Below are 6,000 nucleotides of genomic sequence, written 5' to 3'. Positions count from 1 at the left end.
CCCCCAAGTACGAGTGGGGTCCTACATAATGGCAGGACTTTGCACTGGGTTTGCTTACTCAAATATATCACAGTACAAGGAACCTTTAGTCTGTTGTGTGAATTTGGCCGAGCACTTCTTACAGGCATATAACTGAAGCCTTTGAAAAAGTGCCCCTGCTTCTCATTTTGTTAAAGTCAGAACCACACACGCACACCCAGATAAACAGGAAGGATTTTTAGAAAAAAATGGGATTTTAATACCAACCGGTTAATCCTTTTCTCCTAGTCCACTTCAGTACCGTGGGGTATAGACGGTTCCGCAGGAGCCATGGGCACTTTAAGACTTTTCAAGGGTGTGAACTGGCTCCTCCCTCTATGCCCCTCCTCCAGACCTCAGTATAGGAACTGTGCCCAGGGAGAAAGACATTTCGAGGAAAGGATTTACTTTTAATTTAACGGTGAGATTCATACCAGCTCACACCTCAACCATGCCGCACAACATGGCATTCAACATAACACACGCCAACAGGCATGAACCACTTGCAGCAACATGCTGAAAATAATTGTAACACAACACTTCTGTAACCACAACAAAATAACTACTGCAGGTAAAGTACGCACTGGGTCGGGTGCCCAGCATCCTGTACGGACCAGGAGAAAAGGATTTACTGGTAGGTATTAAAATCCTATTTTCTCATACGTCCCTAGAGGATGCTGGGGTCCACTTCAGTACCATGGGGTTATACCAAAGCTCCAGTACGGGCGGGAGAGTGCGGATGACCCTGCAGCACCGATTGATCAAACTTGAGGTCCTCATCGGCCAAGGTGTCAAACTTGTAGAACTTTGCTAACGTGTTTGACCCTGACCAAGTAGCTGCTCGGCAAAGTTGTAACGCCGAGACCCCCCCCCGGGCAGCCACCCAGGATGAGCCCACCTTTCTAGTAGAATGGGCATTTACAGACTTCGGTATCGGCAATCCTGCCATGGAATGAGCGTGCTGAATCGTCCCTCTGATCCAGCGCGCAATAGTCTGCTTAGAAGCAGGACACCCAATCTTGTTGGGAGAATACAGGACAAAACAGAGCCTCTGTTTTCCTTATCCGAGCTGTTCTTGCGACATAAATTTTCAAAGCTCTGACCACATCAAGAGACTTTGAGTCAGTGAAAGTGTCAGTAACCACTGGCACCACAATAGGTTGGTTCATATGGAAAGACGAAACCACCTTTGGAAAAAATTGTTGGCGAGTTCTCAACTCTGCCCTATCTTCATTGAAGATCAGGTAAGTAAGGGCTCTTGTGAGACAAGGTCCCCAACTCAGACACCCGCCTTGCAGATGCCAAGGCCAAAAGCATCACTTTCCAAGTGAGAAACTTCAATTCTATCTCCTGTAGAGGTTCAAACCAATCCGATTGAAGGAACTGCAACACCACGTTAAGGTCCCATGGTGCCACTGGAGGCACAAATGGAGGTTGGATGTGCAGCACTCCTTTCACGAACGTCTGAACTTCTGGAAGGGCGGCCAATTGTTTTTGAAAGAAAACTGACAAGACCGAAATCTGGACCTTAAGTTAACCCAATCTTAGGCCCGCATCCACACCAGCCTGCAGAAAATGGAGAAAACGTCCCAACTGAAACTCCTCCTTAGGAGCCTTCTTGGATTCACACCAAGACACACATTTCCTCCAAATACGGTGGTATCGTTTAGACGTTACTCCTTTCCTGGCCTGAATAAGAGTGGGGATGACTTCTTTGGAAATACCCTTTTGGGCTAGGATCCGGCGCTCAACAGCCATGCCGTCAAACTTAGCCGCAGTAAGTCTTGATACACACACGGCACCTGCTGCAGCAGGTCCTCGCGAGGAGGAAGAGACGATCTTCTATAAGCAACTCCTGAAGATCTGGATACCAAGCCCTCCTTGGCCAGTCTGGGGCAATGAGGATTGCTCGAACCCTTGTCCTCCTTATGATTTTGAGAACTTTTGGCATCAGTGGAAGTGGAGAGAAGACAAATACCGACCGAAACACCCACTGGGTCACCAGTGCATCCACTGCTATTGCTTGAGGGTCTCTCGACCTGGAACAATATCTCTGAAGCTTCTTGTTGAGACGAGATGCCATCATGTCTACTTGAGGAACTCCCCAATGACTTGTCACCTCTGCGAAGACTTCTTGGTGGAGGCCCCACTCTCCTGGATGGAGATTGTGTCTGCTGAGGAAGTCTGCTTCCCAGTTGGTCACTCCCGGAATGAAAATTGCTGACAGAGCCCTTGCATGCCTTTCTGCCCAGAGAAGGATCTTTGTCACCTCTACCATTGCCGCTCTGCTTTTCGTTCCGCCTTGACGGTTTATGTACGCGACTGTTACATTGTCCAACTGGATCTGCACGGGTTGATCTTGAAGAAGATGTACCGCTTGTAGAAGGCTGTTGTAAATGGCTCTAATTCCAGAACGTTTATGTGAAGGCAGGTTTCCTGACTTGACTATTTTCCTTGGAAGCTTTCCCCCTGTGTGACTGCTCCCCAGCCTCGGAGACTTGCATCTGTGGTTACTAGGACCCAGGCCTGAATCCCAAACCTGCGTCCCTCTAGTAGGTGAGAACTGTGTAGCCACCACAGGAGCGAAATCCTGGCTTTGGAGGAGAGGATTATCTTCCGGTGCATGTGTAGGTGGGATCCGGACCACTTGTCCAACAGGTCCCACTGGAATATTCTGGCATGGAATCGGCCAAACTGTATGACCTCGTAGGCCACCACCATTTTCCCCCAACAACCGAATGCATTGATGTATTGACACTCTTGTTGGTTTCAAAATCTGTTTGACCATTCTCTGGATTTCCAGAGCCTTTTCTACAGGCAGAAATACTTTCTGTACTTCTGTGTCCAGTATCATCCCCAGAAAGGACAATCTTGTCGTCGGTTCCAATTGTGACTTCGGAAAATTCATGATCCAATCGTGTTGTTGGAGTACTGACAGGGAGAGTGCAATGTTCTGCACCAACCGTTCCCTGGATCTAGCTTCTATCAGGAGATCGTCCAGGTAAGGAATTATATTGACTCCTTGTTGTCGAAGGAGGACCATTATCTCTGCCATCACCTTGGTGAATACCCTCGGTGCCATGGAAAGCCCGAATGGCAACGTCTGGAACTGGTAATGGCAATCCTGTACGGCGAATCTCAGATAAGCTTGGTGAGGAGGATAAATGGGAACATGTAAGTATGTGTCTTTTATGTCTACTGACACCATGAATTCCCATTCCTCCAGACTGGAAATCACTGCCCTCAGAGATACCATCTTGAACTTGAACCTTTTGAGGTAGAGATTCAGATTTCAGGTTTAAAATTGGACTGACTGAGCCGTCCGGCTTCGGAACTACGAAAAGGCTTGAATAAAAACCTTCTCCTTGCTGTGACAAGGGTACCAGGACAATGACTTGATCCTGACAATTTTTGAATTGCAGCTGTTACGACTTCTCTGTCTGGAAGAGAAGCTGGCAAGGTCGGGGACGTCTTGAAACTCCAGTTTGTATCCATGGGACACTATTTGTAAGACCCATGGGTCCAGGCCAGATTGAATCCAGATTTGGCTGAAAAGTTTCAGACGTGCTCCCACCCGAGCGGACTCCCGCAAGGGAGCCCCAGCGTCATGCTGCAGATTTGGCAGAAGCAGGGATTGATTTCTGCTCCTGCGATCCTGGAGACGCTGCAGATTTCTTTCCTCTTCCCCTTCCTCTACCTGCAAAGGGGGAACCTTTGGCCTTTTTGTATTTGTTGGGCCGAAAGGACTGCATGCGAGAGTGCTGTGTCTTTTTCGCCTGTGCAGGAGCATAAGGCAAGAATGTCGACTTACCTGCGTTAGCCGCAGAGACTAACGCATCCAGCCCATCTCCAAACAAGGCCTCACCCTTATACGGGAGAGCCTCCATATTTCTTTTGGAATCTGCATCAGCATTCCACTGGTGAATCCACAACGTTCCCCGAGCTGATATGCCATGGTAGCGGCTTTTGAACCCAAGAGTCCAATATCTTTCATGGCTTCTAGCATGTATGCAGCAGAGTCTTTGATATGACCCAACGTTAGGAGTATCTCGTCTCTATCTATCGAGTCAATTTCCGATGACAAGTTATCCATTTTTCGATAGCCCTACTCACCCACGCGCAAGCAATGGTGGGCCTGAGCAACGTACCATTGGCCACATAAATAGATTTTAACGTAGTCTACAACTTGCGGTCTGCCGGCTCCTTCAGTGAAGCCGTCCCAGGTGCAGGGAGAATCACCTTTTTAGTTAACCTTGACAGGGCACTGTCTAATACGGGGGGGTGACTCCCATCTTTTCCTGTCCTCTGCCGGGAAAGGATAAGCAACCTGAATCCTTTTGGGAATCTGAAATTTATTTTCATGGTTTACCCAAACTCCCTCAAATAGAGTATTAAGCTCATGAGAAGGAGGGAAAGTTACATTAATTTTCCTTTCTTTATAAAAAATAAGCTTTCTCCTGAGGTACAGGAGGGGCTTCCGTAACTTCCAAAACTTCTTTTATAGCAACAATCATATATTGAATGCTTTTTGCCAATTTAGGATCTATCCCCCTGGAATCACTATCGTCAACACAGGAATCAGAGTCCGTGTCGGTATCAGTATGTACTATTTGTGCAAATGGTCTTTTATGTGACCCAGAGGGGTCGCCTGTGGATTAAAAGGTAGAACTATGAAAAATCACATCTTCCACTGATTTTCTCCAGCTCTCTGCATGAGACTCAGACTTATCTAATCTCTTACTGATAGAATTACGTGATAGTGTGAATCATTTCACCCATTCAGGCTCGTGGTGTGCCAGCAGCTCCACCACATTACAACTCTGTGTCCCTAAAATGGCTCCCTCAGGGGAAGAGCTCCCTGCCTCAGACATGTCACACACGTGCACAACCACACCACAGACACTCCGGGACTTATAGGGGACAGACCCACAGTAAAATCTGTCAGAAGGACACAGATAGTATTTGCCAGTTCAAAACCCTGCGCCAGTAATAAATAGTCTGTGAAACACAAAATGCCCACTGACATGCAGCACTTTTATAATGGTAATCACACAATATATAGCACCAAATTTCACTGTGCCCCCCCCCCCCCTGTTTTGCACCCTGATACTTGTTTCAGCAGTGGAGAAGGACCAGCGTTCTTCTCTGCAGCCCGGAAGGAGAGAAAATGGCGCTGAGCAGCGTGCTGGCTGACTGAGGAGGAAGCCCCGCCCCCGTAATGGCGCGTTTCTCCTCAGCATTTATGAGGTCATTTTTTATACTGGCAGGAGTAGGACTGTGCCTCAGCATCTTATGTCCCTTTATTTGCCAGTTTTACTAGGTTTCATGTTGCCCAGGGTGCCCCGCCTTTGTATGGGTGGGTAGCATGGCGCGCAGCGTTCCCGCCCGCTGCGCAGTACCTTTTAGCCGTCACGATGTCTGAAGATTTCTTCTTACACTCACCTGTCTTCTGACTTCTGGCTCTGTAAGGGGGGTGACGGCGGGCTGTGGGAGTGAGCACATAGCCACAGCTAGTGTTCAGTTCCCTTCAGGAGCTAATGGTGTCCTGTCAGCCAGAAGCAGAGCCATGAAACTATTCATGACGTTGGTTCCTACTTCTGCCCCCTAAGTCCCACGAAGCAGGGAGACTGTTGCCAGCAGTTCTCCCTGAAAATAAAAAACCTAACAGAAGTCTTTTCAGAGAAACTCAGTTGAGCTCCCCTGGAGTGCATCCAGTCTGCCTGGGCACATTTTCTAAACTGAGGTCTGGAGGAGGGGCATAGAGGGAGGAGCCAGTTCACACCGTTGAAAAGTCTTAAAGTGCCGATGGCTCATGCGGAACCGTCTATACCCCATGGTACTGAAGTGGACCCCAGCAACCTCTAGGACGTATGAGAAAGGGGAGCATACAGGAGAGGGCCAGTCACAGCCGCCCTATAATAACAGCTACAGAACACAAACTACAACAGGTGTTTCTATATGTATGCAACTAAATTTACTTCC

This window comes from Pseudophryne corroboree, chromosome 6 (genome assembly GCF_028390025.1).
Source record: "Pseudophryne corroboree isolate aPseCor3 chromosome 6, aPseCor3.hap2, whole genome shotgun sequence".
Lineage (NCBI taxonomy): Eukaryota > Metazoa > Chordata > Amphibia > Anura > Myobatrachidae > Pseudophryne > Pseudophryne corroboree.
Note: the sequence above shows the minus strand (reverse complement) of the source record.